Consider the following 26072-nt stretch of genomic DNA (forward strand, 5'->3'; position numbering starts at 1 on the left):
CCTACGCCTCTCCAAGGGATGCGTAGGAGTGGCACAACGAGGAAAAATACTTTTATTGCACCTCGTTTTTTCCTCTTTGTAAAGAGGAAAATGCCACTAATTATTATTTTTGTGCAGGAAGATGTCCCTTCCTGCATGAAAACAATCATCCTGCAACGCAGGCACCCTTGCACAATGTCGAAATAGTGATTGGGCTGTGGCATGGCAGCCAATTCTGCACCAGTGCAGGGGAAAGCGCACGGATGTGTTGTATTGTTGTTAATACAATGACCTCCTCTGCTTTAAAAATGATGCCGCCCGGGGCAGCAAAATGGCTTGCGACGCCGCGCTGCGTCATTCTTTGTAAATGAGGCAGTAACTTTTTTTAAGATTCTAACTAAATTTTAGCTAATAAGTTAGTTGCATTCCTGAATCATCGAGAGTTAATATGAATTTGTGAATAATTAAATATAATAATTGGAAGTCACCCATGAGAATGTAGCATTCCTGCTGCAAGTATGAAGAAACACAAACCTGTCTAGCTCCTTGTTTCCATTCTTTGAAAGATGTGAGACAGCCACACCCGTTGACTGCTGCTACTAAAGAGTCTGAACTGTCCACACACATACTAAGAACTTTGCTTTAAGATGCCTACATTATTTCTGGCGATAGAGTGGGGCCAAACTCTATGATTTTGCCTGCTATCCCACCACCTAAATCTAAACATTTCAAATGATTTCCCCCTAAATGGAGAATAACATGCAGATCCAGGAATACTGGGTCCAGTTCCGTAAATTTTTTCCTTATTACGGGCATTGAGTTGTATTTTCGACAGAAAATAAATTAAATCTGTATTCTAGTGATTATCTTAAAAGCCAGAAATATATTTGTCAAAAGAAATGCTGACTGTCATTACGTCGTAGTGTGTGCTAAAATTGACAAGAAGACAAACTAAACTAATTATTCTAATTATTAAAAGATGCCGGTGATTACTGAGGATTTATTCTCCCAATCTAGCCCTCAAACAAAATGCTCAACAGCGCAGGCGCAGATCACTCTCTAATTAAAAACCTGCTGTCTAGTTGATTAGGATTCCCTTTCCAATAATATACTGGCAGTCCTACTTTACCATAAAATAAGTTCATCAATACCTGTTCTGCGGAAATCACTTATTTTAATGAGACATTCTCTGCTCCATCTGCTAGTGCTCAAGTGATGTATGCAGTGCAACCTTGACCGTTCCTTTGTCTCCTCTCAATCACTAACTGGTGGAAATGTGGATTCGGGGGTGCTCCAGCAAAAGGGTGGCCATACCAGTGCCACTTATGCCCTCTACAAATGCCCATCTCAATATCAAAGGCAACTGAAAGCCTCTGTAATTCTCCAAGGGATTTACCATATTTTCCAGTCTATACATCAAATGGCGATCAGTTACTTAAGTGTGCAAATATTTCCAGTACACTGCCACTACATAGATGCTGGACTGTTTACATACTAATAATATGTAGCAGTGTTTTTTTCATGAGGGCGAGGGAGTGTCGCTTCCCCCGCCCACTGCCAGCCGCGCTAACGCAAAGTGAACAAAAAAAATGGCAATGAAATGATTTCAGTACCACTTTATTATTCACAAAGTGTGCTGCAGCTGTCAGCCTGCCTAGGAGCCGGGATTAAAGAGGGGCGTGTCCTCTGTTGTTCGGAGGACTGATGACGTGGCTGGCCTGACACTGCAAAAGAGCATATGCCGTTTTGGCCAGCTGTCTTGAGCCGGCCAAAGTGACATGGGCACTTTGCAGGTCTCCACCAAGCTGTTGGTGGAGACTAAGCACAGGCCTACAGGGCCTACAGGGCCTACAGGGCCTAAAGGAGCATCTCGTCACGGCGCTCTAACCAATCCAGACGCTGCTCGCATGAGGCATAAGAGCAGCGTCAGGATTGGTTAGGGAAGTTTCTGCTTCCACTGGACCCTGTCGGAGCCATGGACTGCATGGACACAGAGGACGCAGCAAAGGTAAGTGGATTTATGTTATTTTTAATGTAATTTAATGCATGCACGTGTTTTTATTTTGTGTTTTTTTTTAATGGAAATGTGTTTTGGGATGCAGTGGGGCACTTCGCCCTCCCCACTGCTTTTATACGTTGCCTAGCGCTCCTGCTAATATGAGCATAAAACACTCAGAAGGCAATACGCAAGACTTCAATTTCAAAATCTGGTAATCCTGTAACCTACAATGATATTTTGTGAGATATAGTGGGAGTATCTTAAAGGACTGGTAGTAAAGATAGTAATCAATAGACATTTCTATATGTTCATTAGAACATAAGAATGGTGTGATCTTCATTGAAGATGACGAAGTAGCTCACAGTCAATAATGGTAGTTGTTAAAGGCTTTCTCCCTTGTTATAGGTCATAGTCTGCGGCCCAGGCCTATATCTGAGATCTAGAATTTTTAACAACTGTTATATACCTCCGCAGCTGGCCATAATGCTCTATTACAACGATGGATTCTTAAGAGCTCCATTGAAGACAATGTAGAGGTTCAGAACCAATAAATAATGGACAATGTGGACCTCCCGCTCCAGCATTCTAAAGACTGTCTTTCTGTTTCTCCCTTTTTAAATTACATCATTCAACTCTCAAAGAGTGGAATGTTCTAATAGCATTATAGATTGATTATAGATTATAGGTGGAGAAGTGTGGCTCACTGGTTAGAGCAGGCAGACCCTGAAGCAGAGGTCAGACCCGGGACCAGGGTTCAATTCCCGACGTGGCAGGGTCTTGAGCTCAAATGTCCATGGACTCGATAATTCTCGCTTCGGTGCCTGACCTAATCATGGGTTCACACTCTGCAACTCTGGGCATTAAGCTTGCTTAATCTCCACAACGGCCACCCGTGGCGGGATGCCTGGCTTTCACCTTGGGGATGCCCTGTAGGGGCTACCTCACAGGGAAAAGCCAGGACAGGTTCCCAAGGCAAGTGCGGAGATAACCCTTTGGGGGTCAATTCAGGCGCTATATAAGAAACATAATAATAATAGAGCTTTTGTCTCCGGCTATAATGGTTGTCAGAGGCCCTCTCCTTAGGTATAGGCCCTAGCCTGCAGCTCAGGCTTATAACTCCGAAATATGGCTTTTGACAACTGTTATAGCCCTCAGAAGCAGGCTATAATGCTATATTAGAACATTGGCATGTTAAGATCTCCATTGAAGGCACTGATTTGCCTCCAGGACATTATTGGGTAATATATGGAACTTCTACTCCAGCATTTCAATACCTGTATTTCTGTTTTTCCCTGTTTATTTCAGAACATTCAACTCTCTGAGGGTGCAATGTTCTAACAGCATTATGGCATTATATGTCCCTCTCCCTTAGTATAGGCCCTTCTGCCTATATCTTAGGAAGAAGGCCTTTAACCACTGTTAATGTTCTTGTCAGTAGATTACAAACTACAATGATAAAAAAACAAAGACCCAATATCCTTTTTTACTACTACCGCAATCTACAATTTGGTGTACTGAATGCTGGTTAACTGGTACACTGCAGATTTTCCACAGTTTTAACGGGAAGAAAATCATGATTTTACTAAAGGCACAGTGGCTAATATTATGCCTTAATCTTTTATTGCCTCATACACAGCAGCAACAAGAAAAATCGAATTAGAATACTTCAAAATTCTAGACCATGCATATATACTTTTCACACTCAGCCATCTTCCTTCTTTTTTGTTGCAAATGTAACTCTAAGTCCTTTATATATACTTCGTATACCAAACTGTCGAGGACTCGCCACCAGATTCCCAGCATTCCGCGCTGATACTCTTCTTCTTAACTTTGACTTGTATAAAAAAACAATATACAAAATGTCAGATGGACTGGGCATAACTCAGGAGGGATAATATTAGCCTCCATGCCTTTAATAAAATCATGATTTTCTACCAATTAATTCTGTGAAAAATCAGCATTTTATGGCAAAGCCCGGATGCCAATATTATGCATGTCCAGCGCTCTTCAATACATCTCTGTAACACATTTTACACAGTTTTAAAATAAAACTTTTTTAAAGTTGTCTTGTTAGACCAATCAGCAGCTTTCATAATACCGCTCAAACTGGATCCCTTTAAAAATGCCCTAGTAGCTTTCGCTCCCTTTGTTGAATGCGCTCCGAATACATTTATATCAACACCTGCCATTTTCATCACCTCCTTAACCCATCTTGCTAAAGATGGCGCTGACACAGTCCTAAAAGGCTTTCTAAAATAAATCAGAAGCTGTGCCCATCCACAATTTCTCAAACTTTCTGTTCTTTTTCATATTCTTTCAAACAACACACCACACACAAATTATTATTCCCCTCCATTTTGGGATCAGAAATTGTCCTTGACATAGTCTTAATCCGCTGCCTTAACTCAAAACACATCTCATTCGGTTGGTAACTTCTTGAAGACATCTCTAATGCTCTAATATCCAAAACCATTCTGAAAAGAAACCAAACACTGTAAAATCGCATTCAATCAATCAATCAATCAATCAGTGACACTTATATAGCGCGCTACCTACCCGTAGGGTCTCAAGGCGCGGGGGGGGGGGGTGGTGCCGCTACTGCTCGAACAGCCAGGTCTTCAGCTTCTTCCTGAAGGAGAGGTGGTCTTGGGTCAGGCGCAGGTCGGTTGGGAGGGAGTTCCAGGTCTTGGTGGCCAGGTAGGAGAAGGACCTTCCTCCCGTAGTCGCTCTTCGGATGCGGGGGACGGCGGCGAGGGCGTGGTTGGCTGATCGGAGGTGGCGTTTGGGAGCGTAGAAGTTGATTCGGCTGTTGAGGTAGCTCGGGCCCTGGTCGTGTAGGGCTTTGTGTGCGTGGGTGAGGAGGCGGAAGGTGATTCTTTTGTTGACGGGGAGCCAGTGAAGGTCTCTCAGATGTCCGGTGATGTGGCTGGTTCGTGGGATGTCGAGGATGAGTCTGGCTGAGGCGTTCTGGATCCGCTGGAGTCTCTTCTGGAGCTTGGCGGTGGTACCGGCGTAGAGGGCGTTGCCGTAGTCCAGTCGGCTGGTGACGAGGGCCTGGGTGACGGTCTTCCTGGTCTCGGTGGGGATCCACCAGAAGATCTTCCGTAGCATGCGTAGGATGTTGAAGCACGCCGAAGGAGGCATTCTTCCAGGATAACAAATTCAGACCCAAACCTGAATTAGATCCCCAGAATTCTAACTCCATCAAAACCACTGATACATCCCAAAGAAATGCTTACTTAGCACTAGGTGGAGACTCCATACGTACACTCTTAATAATTATTTTCCGCAAAGCATGCTGACCAACTGGTACCCCTTTAACCAACATATGTCCTGCTGAAATGGTAGACCTACTCAAATTCTCAGAACTATATGCAAGTTCTTTCCTGAATAAACTTGTCAAATGATTCACCACCTCCACTACAGAGGCTGATATGGGATCCATAAGCCCTCTCAGCACACCAACTACACCATCTTCTCATACTGACCTTTACACCTTAGTTGTACCTGGTGCCCAGGACTCCTTGATGAGTTGTGAAGCTTCTTCTGATAATCCAGACACCTACCATACTCTCCTGAAATCAGCCATCCTAACAGCCTCAATTGCCCTGTCATTACCAGCTTGTGGCTGTTCCCCTGCACATCCAATAGAATCTGAGGAAAACTTGGCAACAAGACTGGATCGTCCACCAACAAATTCATCACATCCAGAAACAATACTTGGGCTTGTCAAAACGGTGTGTAATCAACACCAACTTCACTTTCTCCCTTCTTACCTTCATTATCAGTCTCTGTATCGTCGAGAATGGAGGAAAAGCATACATCCGCCCTGGCCCCCAGTCCTGTAGAAAAGCATCTATCCCCATAGCTTCCTGATCTGGTCTCCAACTGTAAAACTTTTGTAGCTGTGCATTCAAGCTGTACTGAAACAAATCCACCTCCTGTGGGCCCCACTTCTCCTGTAATCTCAAGAATACCTCCCTGTTCAGTTTCCAGCTGCTCACATCTCTCAGAAACCTTGAGTTCCAGTCTGCTTCCAAAATGCTCTTTCCCGTAATGTGTTGCGCCTGCACCATAATTTTCCTGTTCAAACAAAACTTCCAAAATTCCTTTGCTAACTCTGCTAAACTTCTTGAACGAGGCCCCCCCAGTTTGTTGACATAATGTACTGCCGACTTGTTGTCCATCTTCAACAGAACACAACATTTGGCCTGACCTTTCAAGAAACTCCTGATTGCAAAAGACCCAGCTAGGAGTTCCAAACAATTGTTATGCAAACTCCTCTCCTCTTCTGACCATTGACCCCCAGTTTTCAATGCTCCACACCTTGCTCCCCAATCATACAGACTTGCATCCGACTCGATTATCACTTCCGGAATCTACCAAAATATAGCTCTCCCATTTCAGGCTTCCAAACGCACCAACCACCACTCCAACTCTTCCAAAGTCTCTTGATTCATTCTCACTTTCTGGGAATACTTCTCTCCCAGTCTTAACCGCATCGATGCTGCAGCGATTTTCGCGCTGTGCGGCAATTTTTTAATTACCGCGTTACATGACGAGCTCAGCTCGTCATCAGCACACGCCACCCGTGGGTGATGACGAGCTGAGCTCGTCATCAGCATCGAAAGGGTTAAATGATAAGCTTTCAACATCCGAAGTGCCCTGTAGTGAGGGTGAGCCAGAAAATATGCCTGAATTGATGTTGTAAGCAAACCTAGTAACATTGCCAATTGATGCAATGTTATCTAATCTGCATTCTTGACTCTCTTTACTTCCCTGCAAATCTTTTTCACTTTCTCCATTTGTAACCTCAACACACAATCCAAGGTCTGTATCTGGAAACCTAAAAATTGCATTTCCTGTGCTGGTTTCCAGCATGACTTCTCTCTGTTCACAATAAACCCCAAGTCCTCCAGAACCTTTACACTTACCTCTGTCTGTTCTAATTCCATAAGTTCCTCCTCTGCCATCATTAGAATATCATCCAGATACACAATCTAATTCTCCTGGATCACAACCATGCTACAACCAGACTCATCACTTTCGTAAAGCACCATGGTGCCAACATCAACCCGAACGGGAGACTCTTGAATCTAAAATGACTGCCGTTCCATCTGAATTGGAGATAATCTTTATGTTCCACACACACTACCACTGTGCCACAGCTGGATGCCCAACATATATCATTTATGGCCATTATTATGGGAGAAGCAGTTGCCACTCTGTCCACAGTGAGACTGATCGAGCAGGGCTGATAACATGGCCAATCTCTGTCTTAAGTAGATTTAAAGTGGATAAAGATGGTTCATATGGCAGACTCATTGGCCAACGGTGCAGCTTGCACATGCCTCAACACCATCCACATACTCAGCAAGACCTTCAAATGGACCCACCCCTGAATACAGGAAGACAGTTACCCATGCACTCATCACCAGCAGGCTGGACTACGGGAACGCCCTCTATGCCGGAATCAGCAAATCTCTGCTCCACAAACTTCAGACTGTCTAGAACGCCGCAGACAGACTCATCCTCAGCATCCCACGACAAAACCACATTACCCAGCATATACAAGACGTCCACTGGCTCCCCGTCGAAAAAAGACTGGCCTTCAAGCTGCTCACACACACCTATAAAACCCTCCACAACATCGGATCCCAATACCTTAACAAAAGAATTTCCTTCTACACCCCCAAAAGAAACCTCTGCTCCACTGACCAGGCCTTGGCCGAGATCCCCTTCATCCACAGAACCAGGACATGAAGCAAACCCTTCTCCTACATCATGGCCAAGACCTGGAACAAACTCCCCCTCAGCATCAGATGAAGCCCCACACAATTAAAGCATTCAGGAAGAGCCTCAAGACCTGGCTTTTCAAATGACCTGAGCTGCCCAAATCCCCCCCACACACTCCCCCAGAGCCTTGAGACCCTCACAGGTGAGTAGTGCGCTCTATAAATCCCTGATTGATTGATTGAGAGGCCACCAAAGTGTGTGTTTGAGTGTTATCAACAGACCCTGCCATTGGTTTGGCTGTTTGTAATTCTTAAGCGTAGTGAAATGAGCAGTGCTGCCTTCGATAAAATACACAGAACCTCCCAGATTGACTTGGTTTGGCTTCACCTGGGAGAGCTCCTTTGAGGGTGGTGGTGGGCTTCCAGTAGCTCACGAGCTACTGTTTGGAGACCCCTGGGCTGGACTGTTCCCTCTGGAGCAGTGGGTCAAGACTGATTTGCATATGGCTGGGTCCAAACTTGGGTGGCATGGTGGACGAAAAACAATGTAATGGGATGTGTCCCGAGCGACTCCCGGTGGCTGAGATTAATTCAAGCAATCCACTCATCATCTTGTGTTGTTTTTGCCAAACAATGTCAGGGAAACTTGGGGATACTCCCTCCAGGATCAAAGCTAAATAGGCTCCTGATGGATCAATCTTTGAGTCGCACAGAGTGGAGAGTAGTGCTTAGCAAGGATGATGTTTGAGAATCTCTACAATCAACAAGGCAAAAGAAGGCAAAAGGAAGTGTGTTTGCCATGCAGAGTTATCGCTCGAGGGAAGGCTCACTTGGCATTGGTGACCTTTGTGAGGCTGTCCTCCACCAACTCTGAGATATCGAAAGACTTATTGGTGCACTGGGTCAATAGGTAGAGCTCCAGTCTTTGACCTAGACTTAAATATTCAGATAGCAAGCAGCTCCCAAAATCCTGGAAGGCACCAGTAAGTCCAGTACTTAATTTGTAAAAGAATACGTGCTGGTGCCATAAGTGTAGCTCAGAAGTTCACTTCCAGTGATATTGAATGCCAGAGTTGCATTATACCAAGGCTTGATTCCTTCTCCTGCATCTTTCCTCAACCACGAGACAATCCATGTCCACTTACTTCACTCCTTCAGGTTATTTTTCATCATTGCTTTCTTTTATTGTTGCTGTTTTTCTGTCTTTCTCTTTCTCTTTCTTCCCCCCTGGTTTGTCTTGCCCTCTTTATTACTGGTATATAATTGAAACAATGGTCCTGTCCAAAAAGGTAATATCCAGTGCAACCTAGAATTGCAATGAAAACTAAGTCTAAAAAAATTCTTTATTACTAGGACAAACTCTGATATGGAAAATGTGTGCTGTTCACCTAAAATGAGTGCTGGTGTGCCCCAGCTGCAACCGCCAGTTCAAATTAAGTGCACAGTAAGTCTGTGGAGGTCTTCTCTGTTTGACATGCTTTAGGGCAGAAGAGTGGAGTCCCAGTTTATATTCCCAGGATTTTGCAGCTGTCCCGCATCTGAGTACCAATAAGAGTCAGTGAATCTTAAAAGTATGAAACCTTAGCCAATGTGGTTGGGACTGATTTTGTGGGTATCGACCCGCCGGGGAGGAACAAGTGGTTGCTGCTGGGCACGGCATGCCTGTACCACCACCAGCATGCACTGGAGAGATACAGTGGTGAGGTGCCATCAAATAATATAACAGCTATCTGTTACAGCTATCTACAAATAATAGATGTTTAATCAATGGTGCTCACTTTATTGGCCCTGGAAGAATGCAAGATTGAGTGGGCTGCCAGAATTCAAACCAGTGACCCTTGGGTCAAACACAGATCCTTGCAGTAGAAAGCATTGGCTCATTAGGCTACCTGACCGACCCACTCCGAGGAATGGTTGTTATTAGGTTTCGCTTGCACATAGCTTGCATTGCGCTTGCGGATTCTCCTGTAATGAAAAAAAAACATCTTAAAGGGGCTTAGAGGCCGCCCATTAATAACCTATTTCCCACAGGCTGCTCCCACGTCACTCGTTTCTTGTGTTCCTGTTAGTCAGCGGGTCCGCCTGGCCGCCGACTTCCTCCTGGGCCTCAGAGTCTTAGTCCAAGCTGTGGAGCTTGGACAAAGTACTGCTTCCTGTGGCCAGTGGCCTTACACTGCCCACAGGTACTCTTTTTTTAATATGCCACATACACTTTTAGAGAGTGCATGTGTCTGCATCCTCTCATGCATCTGTTGTGCTCTCCTGCACCCCGCCTGCTCGTGTGGCTTCACCGAAACCCACCGGTCTACTCAGCTCAAAAGTATTGGAGCACTTTATATGAGCACAGGTTACATTACACAAAGACACGTTTCTTTTTTTGGGGGCGGCATTGGTGAGATTACGTGATTGGCCCAGAATCACAGGACGGTGAGCCAGCCATGAGACTCCAAAGATGTGCCCTGCTGTACTATTCTGCCCATGGTCAGCGCAGGAGCAGACTTACCACTCAGACTCAGGGCACTCTGAAACCAGCACTACAGACGAGTAAACAATCAAGTTATTTCTCAACGAGCATTGGCAAACCCAATAGGTTTCACCTACACAAAATTTATTGGCTTTGGCAATTTTTTTGCATGTTGCACTGCAGCTGGTGCTGCTGTGCAACATGGCTTAGAGTAAAAAAAAAATGAAGCGCTATGACGTGGCCAGTGTTGGCTGCATCATAGTGTTTTCTTTTTTTTACTTTAAGACATGCTGAACCGCAGCTTGTGCTGCTGTGCAAATTGTAAAGAAAATGTACAAAGACAAGAGATCTCTCAATGGTGAAACCTATTGGCTTTGCTAATGTTTGTTTGTGTATCCTACCCAGTGAGCCCGTGTAGAAGAAGAATGTGAAATAAACTAGGCGTGGGATATTCACAAGGCAGCACCCAGATGCCATTTTAGCACCTCAGTCACACAGATGGATGAATTGTGAATTGTAAAAAAAATAAAATGTGCCACATTTCTGTTTGCAATGATCCCTTGCCCGCAATCACTCTGGTGACTGCGACCTCTTTCTCTTCCAGATTGTCTTCCAGATTTGCCGAGTGTATGTGATAAACTCGTAAGCGAACAGATGGTCCCAGTTACTTGGAGCTCTCTGCACTCTAACACTTACACAGGGGGGCATCTCTCCAGCTATAACTATGAAAACTATAAAAAAAAAATCAAAAAAATGCCTCCCCATGCTCGACCTTGCTTGATAAGCATTCAGGACAATGCTTACTGATACTAACTGCCCGTTTTCAGGCCTTCCTACCCGAAAGACCATCCAACGAGTCCCTATTAAGCATCAGAGTTACTCGTTGAGATACCTTAAATTAAGTGCCCCTTTGCAAAGAGCCCAAAAAAACCAAAAAAATTGCGAAATTCTGGGAAAATATTGGGGTGGGATAGCTGAGTGAAGGAGCTGCAGGGTTTCAGCCTGGTAGAGATGTACTGGGAGAGGTATCTTGTCGGTCGGTGTGAGTCTCACTGCGGAGTCTCACTGCTGCAACAATGGGGGGTGCAGAAGGTCAACACTGAGGCCTATATTGATGGAGCTGCGCATGAGTGACTGTGCTGCAATCTCAGAGAGGGCCCCATGGTAGTATTGAGGTGCTTTGTAGGAGCTGTGCCCTCCCATGATGCCACTACCAGAATATTGGCAAGTGGTGTGGTGGCAGACGTGAGATGCCTTAGCAGAGCAGTGCTCGTTTTTCCTGGTTCTTGCATTTAGCAGGTACACTTCCAGGGGTCGCATCTGCGTGCATCGGCGCATAAGTCGTCTGTGAGTTTCTTTTTTGTGTCTTCAGCACATTTATTAACCCAAAAAGTCTCTGCATTAGTGCTTATTTTGAAACTCAAAGAGCAATTACTACCTTGTGTTTCCAAGCTTGCTGTTTGCAACCCGTGTATTAAATTCAGAGATTTTTTGAGTTAATGTATGCACTGAAGATGCAAAAAAAATGCACAGACCCCTTCTGCACTGACAGGGCAGAAAGTTGGATGAAGATATTGCCAGAGGCATAACTTTTATTGGTGCAGCAGGTGCAGTGGCACCGGGCCCAGAGGCCTGACGGCAGCCACGGCCCGTGTAGGTAAGAGCGGTGGGGCCGGTGGGGGTGGGGGAAAATGAATTATTTATTTAATTTCCCCTCGTCACTGTCCGTCCAAAACCCTATGGCCTACTGCTCTTACCTGCACGGGCCGCGGCTGCCTGATGGGCCCAGTGAACCCTGATTAGTGCTGTATTTCACAGTTCAAACAGCGGCTAGGAGGCTCATTTCCTTCCTTGCGCAGGGGCCCATGGCACGCTGGCTGCGCCACTAGGTAGAGATGTGCTCTGGCTGATCTCTGCGTGGACTCTTGCAGTCGTTTAGTAATGACGTCCGGAGCACTGCTGGCACCAGGAGCCGCGCAGGTGGACAATAAAGCAGGGATATAACGAGCAGCCGCTCCATCTGCTGAGATATGGATTTATTGGAAGAAAGGAAGAAGAAACAGCACCGTGGGAAGTAACGAGTGACTAGTTAACGCGCAACAATGGGAGCCCAGCCGCCACCTGTCAATCACCGATAGAACAAGGGGCAGACTCCATAATGGCCGCGCTGGGGCAGCCATGTGTCCGCGCCACTTGTGATCATCCTCAAATTGGAGAAGAGAGCCAGCAAGTGCTGAGCACTGAATATGACTTTCAACTTATCTCAAAGGTCTCTCGAGAGGGGGCTGTACACGGCTGTACATCTTATTCTCCATTAACCTACACTTGAAAAGATCAGCTCTCACTTGTAACCAGATGCAACCAGGCTCAGAGGAATGTCGGGCCTGGGCCATGTCCCATAAGCTAACACTGCTGGAAAAAGCCAGTCTCACATCAGACTGACAGCTGGCATGTGGTTGACTCTGCCCCAGCCCTTTTAAAGCTACCTGCCTACCATGGTTTGCCTTGATTGAACTCGAAGCGTATCTATCTCCGTGAGCCCCCAAAGTGTTCCTGCTTCACAACCCACTTCAGTGGAACATTCTGGCATTCCCACTTATGATCAGGCCCGGCCCGTGCAGGGCGTTATACCGGGGCGGTGATGTCAGGCAGGGGAGAGTCAGGGTGGGGGTTGTAAAATGCGGGATATGGACCATTACAGGTAAGTACCGATTTTTTTTTTTTAAACGAATTTCGTTACCCACGCTGCATCACATTTGGCGATGCAGTGTGGGCAACAAACTTGTTTTTTTTTTTCCGGTACTTACCTGTAATGATCCATATCCCGCATTTTACAACCCCCCACCCTGACCCTCCCCTGCCTGACATCACCACCCCGGTATAACGCCCTGCACGGGCCGGGCCTGCTTATGATCAAGAACTCTGTCTACTAGGGAGTACTGAGGGTAGAGACCCAGCTAGGCTCTCGCACCTCTTGTGGTCTGTGGTGTGATAATGGACATGAATCCAGATGTTGTTTGGGATTTGAGAAACCTGTGCTGCACCTCCCTTCACCTCCCTCATACCCCTTGCATACATCGAAGCCACGGCAGAGGTTGCTCCACTAGCGGCTCCGCTGCTATGGCGAAGGAGCGTCACCCCAATACTTTGAGTGGTGTAAAGGAAAGGAAATAAAACATTATATGAACTTTTAGTTATTATCATGTTATGTTTTCTTCCTTTGCGGGCGGGCGCATGGGCGGAGCTGCTCTGCTCATGGAGCAGGGCAGGAGAGGAATGGTTTGCCCATTCCTTAGTGCCCAATGACTGTTTGGGTGGCCCTTTCGGGCTGCCCAAACCAGTCATGCGCACTTTCCCCGTTCTCCATTTGGGCTGCATTACTGCCTGCGTGGAGAACAAGCCCAAGCCCCCATTTCATGGTTGAGCGTCGAACCATAACTTGTTCTCTGAAAATGCCTGCATTGCAGCGTTGTGATTGGTCAGGGAAGCCTGGGTGCCTTCCAATCACCATGCTGCATTGCAGCATTGGGAGTGGTCAGAGGAGCCTGGCTTCCTGTCCCTAGAGGAGAGCAGAAGCAAAGAGCTGAGACGCAGGGTGGGATCGGTGGCAAAGTAAGTGTGTGATTTTTTTTTCATTGCGCTTCCTCGCACCCGTGCCCCATCCTGTTTGCTTCCCCCCACGCTTACCCCACAAGTCATGCCAGCTACCACTGGGTTGCTCCTTTTCGCACCTCACAGTCAGGGCCTGGAACGACCTCTCTCTTCAACTCCGGATCGTACCCTCGCTGCTGGAATTCAGGAAAGGACTCAAGACCTGGCTGTTCCATTGAGACTCCACAGCAGGATCCCCAGCGCCTGGGTACCCTCATAGGTGATTAGCTGCATATTAAAAATCTGGTTGATTTGATTTGATAGATCTCTTTACATGGATAGGTGAGTTTCTTATTCTAATCCCAGCTCCCTTATTGCAAAGGTGCCGTCTTGGAAGAAGAACGAGAACTGGTAGCAGAGTCGTGTAGGACGAAACATGCCCCTTTCCAGTTTGAAGCTGAAGCACTGATTTATCAGGCCTGCTCTGGATATGCAGAAGGTGGTAACATATTTCTGTTTCTTACTATAAGTAAATAGTGCAGTCTCCAACAGCTGCAAGTCAAACTGTTCTATACTCAATTAATTTCCAACGTCAATAAGTTGAATACCACTGGCTAGTAATAATAAAGTTTTTTTTTTGTTTTGGCATAGTATAACAAGCGACATGGGTATTATAAGTGCATTATAGCCTATGGCATTTGTAATGCAGTGAGTGGGATATTTGTCATGCTTTGATGAAGTATCACGTCTTGTAAACTCTAAAGCAGGCCCAAAGTCTGCATTCAGCACTTTAGCTTCTCTATGAACTCGAGCTACAGAAACAATCAGCTATTTCTATGATTACACGAATTACCTAAAAAACGTGGTTAAATCAGCACATCGGTGACTGATGAAACCAATGTTTGAGACAAATACGTAGAGACTCCTGTTGTATTTCATTCACCTATTTGAGCATATGTGCTACCACTTGGCTCCTCTAGCCTTTTGGTGGAACATGGTCTACTGGGAGGAGTTTTCAAACAGGCACATATATACAAAGCAGAAAGGCAATAGGTTGCTTGGTGTGTTTGTCTGTCCGATTATCAAAGATAGAAATACTGTCCCAAAAAATTATTGTGGCTGGTATTTATATATATCTATATCCCAGTTATAGTTAGTATTGTGTTTCCATAGGAGAAACACTTATTGGTTTGCATAGAATTTTGGTGCCGTTTGACGAATCTCCACAAAACTTTCCCTAAAGCTAGTACTTCCTTCTCACGGTGAGATCTGATTGTCTACCACCACATCAACAAGGATGTGGTGGCATTCGTCTTAGGACTTGTGACTTAGTTCTGAGTCCTACAAAAAAGATTACATTACATTTTTTATAAATCGCCCCAAATTATTGGAGGATCCGCATATCTGCTGCAAAAAAAAAAAAAATGCAGCTCCTGTGTTACTGCAATAAATACCCCAGTGGTGGGCCTGGGCCCACAGGGCAAAAATCCTCTCTTTGGAGGAAGGGGGTACTTGGCCCCCCTCCCCGAGACTCTGGTAGGGCTAGTGACCCTATCCCCATTAGCCAACATAAAAAAAAGGGGAGGATGCCTGGCCCCCCTCCCCGAGCCTCAGTAGGTCCTAGGGTCCCCATCTTTCAGGACCAATGGAACATTAATGTGGAGTGAGGTGCAGAGCACTCCCACAAGTCTCAAACGTCCCCCGGGACCCGATGCCCCCTAGCTGACAGCCAAAAAAGATGGGACGGGTGCAGAGTCCCCTCCCCGTACCTCAAAAGGCTGGGACCCCACCATACCCCAGAGCTGAAATCTAAAAAAAAAGAGAGGTGGCGCTCAGCCTCCCCAATCCTCAATAAACCCTGGAGGCCCCGGGGACCACATTCACCAGCGCATATCTTAAATTAAAGGGGAGGGTGGCACCTGGCCCCCCTCTCTGAGTCTCCAGGCCTCAGGGGCCAGCTCAATTACTGTGTCCTGGGGAGTCCACCCCCTTGAGAAAGTAGTTTCCCTGCCCCAATAGCACAGGCAGGGAAACATATGTCGGTTCACACCTTCGGGGTAGAATTTTTAATGGTCCCACTGGGTGGGAGAAAATATGCTTTCTCTGATTGCAGGAGTTCAAGCTGGAAAAGCATATCTGCACCCACTCAGTGGGAGCTTTAAAAATGCTTCTACCAGGTTAGAGCAGACTTTTATTTCCTTGCCCGCGATCTTGTGGGCAGGGAAACTCACATTGCTGCCGCCCTGTGGGAGCAAATAAAAACAGCTTCTGGGGCTTTCCCTGTGGTCCCCATTGTACTGTTTCATGGGTGCTCCACACACAGTAAAGCCCCGGAAGATGAGGTCCCTAGGGCCAGTGTTGGCTTGTTGAAGGGGGCTGCATGTCCCCTCCCCCCAAAGGCCCTGGGGGATGTGGTCCCCAAAACACTTGTGGCTCGGACAGTGGGGCTGCATGACCCCCTCCCTTTAACAAATAGAGTTTGGCCCCAGGGATGGGGTCCCCGGGCCCATTTTTCTTGGGGATGGGGGTCCATGCCTCCCTCCTCTAACAAATGTTTTGGCCCAGTGGATAGAGTCCCCAGAGCTACAATAAACATGGGGAGAAAGGTCACACCCTCCCCCCTCAGCTTAAAAAAAGACCCCGGGATGGGATCCCCTTGGGCCCTTAGTACCTGGGGAGGGCGGCTACACACACCTTCACAATAAACAAAATAAAAGCCTATGGGATGGGGTCCCTGCTGTAAACAGTGGCTATGGGAAGGGGCTGTATTTTCATCTTCCCTTTATTTAAAAGCAAACACAGACATGGTGGCCTTCAGGGCCGGCTCTAGGCTCATGGTGGCCCTGTGCAGGGATCGTAGGTGGGGGCCCCGGAAGAGGGGTGCCGTGACCAGTCCGCTCTCCAGCCTTGGGCTCTATAGCTTGTAAAATACACTTCCAATTACAACTTACCCGCTTGACTTTGATCCTTGGAATGCTACATATTTTGGCAATGAGGGGGGGAGACATGAAAGATTTTTTGGGCCACCGACTTAAAATGACTCCAGGTTCTGGACTGGGAAATAAAAGGAAGCCACAATCAAGGAGCCATGTGCAGTCCCGGCGCCACTGCACCCGCTGCACCATTAAGACCACCGCTGCTCCCCCTTGGCTAAAATGCAGCACACCTCATCAGTGTTACTCCGGATTTTTCAGTCAATGCGCACATCCCAAGTCAGGACAATTCCACCGCCCACTTCTGCCTACCGATTCTGAGCTGGATAATGGGTAGTAGAAGGGAGCCGTAATCAAACAGCAGTGCGACCCCTATGCACTGGGGTCTTGTGCAACTGCACCATTGATAGATGTACTCCTGCTCCCGCCCCCCCTCCCACCCCAGGTTTAATGTCCACACACATCACCACAGTCAGTCAGAGGTGAGCCCCGGTGCCACTGCACCTGCTGCACCAATGATAGCCACGCCCATGTGCTCGCTAAGTTTACAGTCCGCTTATGTGCTTGGCTTTCCCGTCGGTGCGCACATCTCAGCAGACCTGCGCCCACGGTGCGCTCACCTCCAACTGGAATGCAGTAGGTTGCACACACCAGTCTCCAAGGCACAGGCGCGCTTCTCATGCGGGCTTAGCATGCTTCATGCCAACACAACTCCCTATGCTACTCCAGGCTACGCTCGCCTCCAATGAGGGCGCTCTAGGTTGACACTGAGCACACCTCAGCTGTGCAGCGCTAGGTTTTCCTGTTATTGCACAGCGCTACACCTAGACTCAGTTTGCGCCAGAATGGCGCAGTGTGCCACTCTCACCTCACAGACACGGCCCCGAAGTCCAGTGCGCCCGGGGCAGAGACGGGCACCTCCCTTAGGTCCAGTCGCTGACGCCAGTCGCTGACGCCAGTCCCGACCAGGTGTCGCCCCCCCCGCATGGACGCCCCCTCTACTGTGCCCTGTGGGCTGCGGTGAGGTCTCTGGCCTCGGCCTGCTGTCCACGCTCCCGAGGCTGGGTGCTGTGTCCCATGATGTCTCACTAGACAGCCAGACAAAGTTTGGTCTTGGAGTCTGAGCCGCTCGGGGCACAGTGGAGGGCGGCGATGGAGGAGTTACGTCCCAAAGAGCCCTGGCCCCGAAGCACGGCCTGGGAGGGGAGCCTGGAAAAGTGCACCGCGGAGGGCAGAAATGGGAGAGCCGAGACAGCCATCTGCTGGGGAGGAACTTTGATTTATGGAAGCTTTCATCAACCCTCGCAGCCGCAAGCAGGGAAATGCCCAGGGCTAAGGAGGACCAGGCAGGGGGGACCCCGTCTGTCGGAGAATACACTATTTTCAGCCATTACTGGGCAGGCTTTCACTGTAAGAGTGACTGTTCGAGGCCTGCACCCACATTGCACAACAGTGCCTGTAATATTCACAGATTGAAATGAATCTAGTATCTTTGTTGTGTCTATACCTGTAAGTCTGATGTCCGCTGAGAGTAACTCTCACCGTTCCAAATAGGGTCGGGGAAGAGTCGAGATGCCGGAGTCAGACAGAGGTGTTCTCTGTGATCGTCGGTGGCGCGTGGTATAATGTTCTTTAATCTCACACGATGAGATGACGGCACACGCACTCTCCCGGGCGCTGGGAGCGTGACCACCACCGTCGAGACGCGTCACAGCGCGGCTTAGCATCAGGTGCAGTTGCGCACTGCGCACAGCGTGCGGGGGCTGTCCCAGGGCCGTCACGTCATTGGTAGTGCTAAGATTGACAGCCCTGGGACCCAAACTGCTGGCTGACTCTGGCCCTGGGCAAGTGAAACTAAAACAACAACGGCGCTGCCATTGCTAGCCGCCCGGGGTCGGAGCCGGAGGCCGCCAAATCCTGCCAGGGGGCCGCCAGTGCCACGAACGATCCTTCCGATCCTCGTCGTGGCAGCCCCTGGGGTTTGGCGGCCCTGTGCAGGTGCACACTTTGCACATGCCTAGGGCCGGCCCTGTGGCCTTCTGTGCTCAGCAGACCACCATCCCTGTGTTATTGTCCATTTCAAATAGGTCGCAAATTGTGACCTGCCTCATGAATATTGATGTGGCAGGTCATTTGCGAACCCATTGGGACTCACTAATGTGTCTGAGACACATCAATACATTTCATTTTGCAACTCGCAATTGGCGAGTCGCAAAATGAAATGGTCATACATGTGCCCCTTTATTGCATCCACGATATTCCAGTAGTATCCCTGTAGGCCAGATGAGAATTTGGCCAGTTTGCATCCGCTAAAAAGGGTTGTTGTAACTACAAGCCCCATTTGGCACAAAATAGTGTTTGCGAGTTGCTATTAGGAAGGGGTGTGTCAAGTACCTTCCTAATAGCGAGTCACACTGGAATGTACAATTGTTTATCGACCACAAATGCGGTCGCAAAACAATCGCAACTACCACCTACTTCAAGTAGGTGGTAAGCCAATCGCAAAGAGAGGAATCCCCAGGGGACCGCTTCTTCTTTGTGGAAGTATGCAACAACAACAAATTTAAGAGCAGGCACTTGTCCCACGGACCACTGCATGCCCTTAAAAAATGAAAAAAAAAACGTTTCATTTTTTTCTTTTAAATGCATCCCGTCTTCCTTTAAGCAAAACGAGCTGTATTTGGAAAAAAAAAAGTTGCTTTATTTCAAAAAGCAAACACAGGCATGGTGGTCTGCTGTCCCTAGCAGGCCACCACTCTTGGGATATGTGGTTCCCAAGGGGTCGCAAAATTCAACCTACTTCATTAATATTAATGAGGTAGGTCTTTAGCGATCTCATTAGGAATCGCAAACAGTGTCACAGAGATACTGTTGTACATTTCATTTTCTGAGTAACAACTTGCGAAATTGCAATTTGTGACTCACAAATGTGAATGGTCGTACATCTGGCCCTTAGTTCCAAATGGTCTGCAATTGCAGAGGACAAAGACACTATCAACAAGCATTTCTGTATAATCTATTTGCAGTCTACACAACAAAGACTAGAGACAATGGTACATCGGGTGACAGAATTAAACTAAATAGAGTGGAAAAAGTATTACTATATTTCTAGAATTTATCAGTGGCTTTTTGGTTGAAATGGGTTGGGGAGTTGGGTCTCCTTCCATCAGAGATCTAGCTATGTTGAACCAGCTGTGTCCGGTCCTCACCAGATGTGGGCCTGAATGTCTGACCACTTCCATTCACTCAGGTACAAAACCCTTACCTCGGGCCATGCAGTGATGTTGATTTTGCAGCCAGTCAACAGAGATTCTGGGCACGTCTCACGTCCGGTGGCTGGGAAGGGCCCACAAACCCATTCTTTCTTCAAAAGGTCTACATCTACATTCTTTGAGAAGAAGGGTGTGGTCGAATTTAACGAAATCAAACACAAATATACTTTGCTTAAGCTCCGGGACAAAATGGATGCCATGTGTGACATCACAGGATAGATAATAGCAATCTAGTCACAGCCTACAACATAAAATGTAGGGTGTTCAATAGGAGCCTTGCCATGCCGAATGAAAGAAATAAAATAAATACTAAACGGTGTAGTGTTTGAGAAGCATTTTTCCATGGCACATGTTCTAAAATCAGAGACGGTTGTTTATATCCCTGTTATTATCCCCCCAATTGCTTGTTTCCCTCTACTACCTCTTACTCTAATTCGCTTTCTATCTCGCCTTTTTCTCGTCATGTGCCTCAGAAACCAAACCAACAGACCGGCCCTAAAGAGAAGCCAAGACATTGCACCGTAAAATCAGCAAAGACGCAAAAGAAGTGTGAAGAGCCCTTTATTATGAGAAAAACTGCTCCCTTTTTCTGGCAAGCCCGGATGTCTGCCTCACGCGCGCAGATCCATGGCCCTTCGCACCTCGCCCCTCCCGAGGTAGCTCCTCCTCGCCTCTCCATTGTCTGCAGACGGCCCCGCGCTCGGAGACGTCCGGGAAACGGTACATTCATTGTTCAAGCCCTGGGTTTGGCCACTTCTAATTACACTTTTTTTAATTAAAATTAACCACAGCACGCGGCAGAATTATTAAAGGCATCGGGTATATCGACTGGCCTGACAGGAATGTAATTAAGACGTGCATGTCCGTCCTCGCTCTCTGGAGCTGCGTCGGGGGCACCTGTCTCTCCCGCTCTCCCTCCCGTCACTCTCAATAGTTCCTTCTCGCCTCGCGCACCCACACAAGACCGCTCGCCTTGGCTTCTGACCTCCTCTCCCCTACCCAAAAAAAACTCACACCCCAGGAGTGCTTTACTATTCCAGCTGTCTTCCTCCTCTTCTTCTTCATCTCAGACGCCACATGCATTTATTTCCTTTCCTCTTCACAGTCATTATCTTTTTATGTAATATAATAATTAACCCATTGGGTATCGTTTACAGTCTCGGTGTGGTCCATTTAGCAACCCATGTGCTCCTGAAGGGAAGTTTCAATAAGGTAATTCCATGTTGGCAAATCTACGTACACATACTGTTAACAATTAGCCACATCTGACCACAATCACGCACACATTGGGCAGCAATAACAATCTAAAGCACATAAAAACAAGCTACACCCGAGGACTGCAGTCTTGCCCTAGCACAGCAGGTTGTTTTGTATTCCAAATGCGTCAACACCACTGAAGATGTAGACCATTCCACTCAAGAGAAAGAGGAACCTCACGGAGGAGGAGGAGGAGGCCGCGAGCCTCCCCTGTTATCCTCCCTCTGTTATGTTATGTTATGTTAAGGAGTGCTTGTAGAGCGCACTGTCACCGTGGGTTTCCTGGCGCTGATTTGATCTCTACAAGCACTTATGCCTCAGGGGCAATGCAATGCTCACTGTGGCTGACAGGGCTGGACTGGAACACATACCAGTCCTGGCAATACGTCAGACCAGTTGGTGGGAGGGGTGCTGGTGGGAAACACTGCTGCAGCGCTTTTGTTACAGGGGGCTGATGCCCCGGTTACTTACCGGTAATCTTCATTACTCCGAGTATAGTCTTCCTCGCCACATGACTTACAAAGTAAGCTTCAGCTCCACACCAGAACGCTCCAAAGCAAAAAGTTAGCCTCCCATGCCTCCCATCCCTTCCCAAGGTGGCCGACCCATTACCACCTGACCTCTATAAGAGGCGGGCCGGCCCAACCCTTCAGCCTGAAACCACCAAGCAAAAAAAACATGAAGCCGATAGCCAGACAGGGAGGGAGGGATGGGAACTCATGTGGCGAGGAAGACTATACTCGGAGTAATGAAGATTACCGGTAAGTAACCGGGGCATTACCTCCTCTTAGTCTTCCTCGCCACATGACTTACAAAGTGAGCACATACCAAAGCTAAGCGGCTTCATGGAAACTCACAAGAAATCAACAGACCAGAAGGGGATGACCACGAAAGAGGGCAAACCCAACAGACCAGCACGAGTGGAAGGACCACCCAGGAGAGAGGCAGCCACGAGTAGGAGAACCAACCCGGGACCGAAGACATCGGGAAGGCCGAAAAACAAACCGGACCCCAGAGACACCAAGAGTCGCCAGGAAAACCGCCCCAACCGAAGAAAGGCAGAGAAAAGCACGGGACCGGAACGCACGGAGCCAAAAGGCAACAGCAACCAGAGCCAGAACAGAAACGAGTAGGCCCGAACAACACACCAGAGCAGCCCAACAGGCAGCACAAAGGGAGAGGGGAGCAAAAGTCCAACGAACAGAGGACAACCCCACCACAGCGACCCAGCAAAAAAAATCACCAGTGGAAAGAGACAACCAGTCCGCCCAACACAGCAATACCACAAGGGCGACCACAACCCGCGAGAGAGCCGAACCAGAAAAACTGGGAAGCGGCACCAGAGCCATCCAACAGACAGGCAAGAGCCGGAAGAAAGGAAAGGGAGCCGAAAAGAAACAGAAGGGGAACAAACACCCGTCACACACAGGACCCCCGGAAGGGACCGCGACTCCAAGGAGAGAACCCAGGCAGGCACCAGGGAAAACCAACCCAGGAAGAGCCGGAAACTACACCGAAGAGACCCGGAGGAGAACCAGCCGGGCAAAGGCGAAAAAACTGAAAACCCACAGGCCCGCTCACAGCCAGAAGGGAGAAGAAGAGGCAGAAAGCAGCCAACCGGCCAGGAACGGAAACACCCCGCACAGGGATAAGCAAACCGACCCAGGAAGAAACCCAAAAAGGGAGCGAGCCACCGAAGAGAGCGCCCAGGCGGCCAAACAGACAGCCATCCCACAACCAGGTCCAGCCCAGCGAGGCAAGGAAGAACCAACTGGCACAGGAGCGCGGCAGCAACACACCAAGGGTGAGAATAAAAGAAGGGCAGGGCGAAGACGAGTCCGAGCCATGACAAGATACCCAGGGAGCCACCAAAGCCAACAGGACCCGGGACCCCAAAACCAGGGGAAAGAAACGAGGACACACCCACACCGGAAGCGTAGGGCCCCGCCAGGCAAAGGGCCAGGAAGCGCAAAGCCGGGAGCCCGTACGAGAAGGCTGAAGAGCCAAAACCGGAGACCCAAAGGAAGCAGACAGGATCAGACGGACCCAGGAGACTCCCGAACCAGGCACCAAGAGGCCCGACCCATAAACCACCGTAGGAGAGCCGACGAGAACATGAGTACACAGGGCCAGAAAGGCCGGAGCCCAAAATGACCCAGGCAAGGACAGTACCAATGCGCCAAAAGACAAAAGACAAAAGGGGCGAACCCCGCACTCACCCCGGAGCACGAGGCAGGGGACAAACCCACCACAGCGACCAATAAGCCCCAGCAAGGCAGGGGAAAACCCCAGAGTCAGAGGAAGGCACCACCAACACATGGGCAGGAGGAACCCAGCCCTCCCTGGAGACAAAGCGGGAAGTGACGGAGGAAAAAGGAACCAAGGAAGGGTCAGAGGCAACGAGATCAACAGGAAGGGGAGGATCCGCAAAGGACCGACAGTGGCGAAAAAAGAAAAAAACACCGCCAGCCAACAAGACCCAAGCCACGACCAGAGGCAGGCCCCACCAAGGCAGACAACCCCAACCGAAAAACCCACGAACAGGACCCAGAGAGAAGGGAACAGCGAAACCGTCAAAGCGACCCCGCAACAAAAAAGGAAGAACGCACGCCCCACCAGAGGCAGGCGCCAAACCCCCGGGCCGACCAGGCAGGCACCACCCAAAGGAAGCGGAGCCACCAAAGGGCCAAAGCCCCAGGGGCACCGTAAGCTCAGAAGAGAAGGACCGCAACAAAGACCCGAGCCCCATGGGGCAAGGAGAAGCACGGCGACAGCAGGAAGCCGACAGGAAAAGGGTGCAAGAGCCGCCCGCCGAGACAGGGAGCAGGAAAAGGAGGGAGAGGCAAAGCTGCAGACCCCGACAAGACAAGGAGAGCCCACCAGGAGCAGAAACAGTCAGCAAGAAAACACAGATGCAGCCCAGAGACGGACGGACAGACCCCAACAGCAGGAAGCCCACATCAGACAAGCCGCAGCCCACAGCCCCCGGAAAACCCCGGAGGACGGCCAACAAGGAACCAACCGGGACCGACCCCACACAAAAACAGTGGGGACAGGAGTCCACAGGACAAAGGGACCACAGGCCCAAAGCCCGGAAGGCAATACAGCAAATCACGAAGCAGAGGCCCCACAACCCAACGCCACAGGCGCCGAATAACAAGCAAACCAAAAATGCACCACACATGGATACTACTACAACAACGGCAGGAACCGAACCCCGGCCAGATATTGGCGGGCACCACCAAAGGTACAAGACTAACCACCGAGCCATAGCCCCATGGTCCCAAGCCAAACCAAGGAACCCTGCGAAAAAGCAGAGAGAGCAACCCAATGGGAGACGCCAAACATGGAACGCCACACGAACACGCGTGACAGCCATGCGCAGGGGCCAAACTAAACCTCACTGTACAGTACCAACATCAGAATATGCGCCGCTGAAGCGAGCACTGAGGATATACGGAACGCACAACAAACACGCGTGTCAACCACTGGCAAACAGGCAACCCCAGAGCCCCCAGGAGGCAGCCGAAGTGAACACGCCCCATGAGCACCCGTTGAGCATGTGAACCACACACGAGGAAGAGGGTGTAAGGGGAGCCCGGCGAGCAATGGAGCAGGAGGAGGAGAAACCACCGCCAAGGCCCATGGAGAAAAAGACACAAGCCAAAAGCCAACCCGGAGACCACAGAAGCAGCCCGAGAAGAAAGAACAGGAGCAACAGCCACCGGAAACCCCAAAGGCCACACCAAGCAGGACCAGGAACAACTGCGGAGGGCACAGAAATGTCCAAAAAAACACAGCCCTACAATAGGAACAGAGAACCACCATGTCGACAGTACCAGGTAAACCCAGGAGGAGACCCACCCAGGCACTAGCCCCGACCATGCCCAACGACTGAAAACAGACTACAAGAGGAGCCCAAAGGCCCCAAACGGCAGGAACTGACCCCGACACCCGAGGGCAGGACAGAGCACAGAGACATGGAACGCAGCAAAATCAGCCACCCAGTGACATCCAACACGTGTAAATGACAAAGAACCATCCGAGGACACGGCCCCAGCATAGGCAGGACATGAAACCTGGGCCATAAGAGCTGGCGCCCTCAAAGGTAAACTACTCGCAGAGCCAAAGCCCCAAGCAAGAGCGAGGCACAGCCACAGAAAAACGAGCGCAGGAGCCGGGAATGGAAACAGCCACTCAGCGACTGCAAAATGTGCAATCCTTGAATAAAAAAAACAATGTCCGAAAAGTAATGAACACAGCATAAGCGGGAATCGAACCCAGGCCTGTGAGAGCAGACGCCACCAAAGGCAAAACACTACCCAATGAGTCACAGTTCCCGTGAGACCCGACAGCGTCGATTTACCACCACTCCATGCACTAGCAGGGCCCATGACACACAGGCCAAGCCACCGAATCGGTGGACAGAAGAGCGGGGCACCGCCACAGTAACAAGACTAGGAAGCAAATCCTGAAAAAATGATATGAGAGATCCACAAATAAAATGCGAACACTGCCGCACCTAATAAAAGGCAGTACAGAGGTGCAGCACATTTACAGAACAGTAAAAAGACCCCGCAGCCGCACAAACAAACTGAAAACAAGAAGAAAACCAGCACATCACAACGGACCGCTGCACATAACATTAGGAAATGCGAAGCCAGGGAACCGGACCCGCCCACAGGGGGGAGGAACAGAACGCCACAGCCGCCCAGGCAGGAAAACGCGGGAAGAAGGACCAGCCGTGGAAGAGAGGACCGTCCAAGGACCGCACCCGCCCGGACGGCAAAAGGTGAGCCCGACAGCGATACTGGCCGTACGGAGGCCGGGCCCGTGGTAAAG

General features: G+C 49.0%; 1 non-coding gene across 1 annotated transcript; it reads right to left on the bottom strand.

Annotated features, from left to right (window-relative positions):
* Positions 1–24570: 24570 nt before the first annotated feature.
* Positions 24571–24677, bottom strand: LOC147683169 (U6 spliceosomal RNA). The gene has a single exon (XR_015301107.1). It is a non-coding gene; the product is annotated as a U6 spliceosomal RNA (small nuclear RNA).
* Positions 24678–26072: the final 1395 nt, after the last annotated feature.

This window comes from Lissotriton vulgaris, chromosome 11 (genome assembly GCF_964263255.1).
Source record: "Lissotriton vulgaris chromosome 11, aLisVul1.2, whole genome shotgun sequence".
NCBI classification, from domain to species: Eukaryota; Metazoa; Chordata; class Amphibia; order Caudata; family Salamandridae; genus Lissotriton; species Lissotriton vulgaris.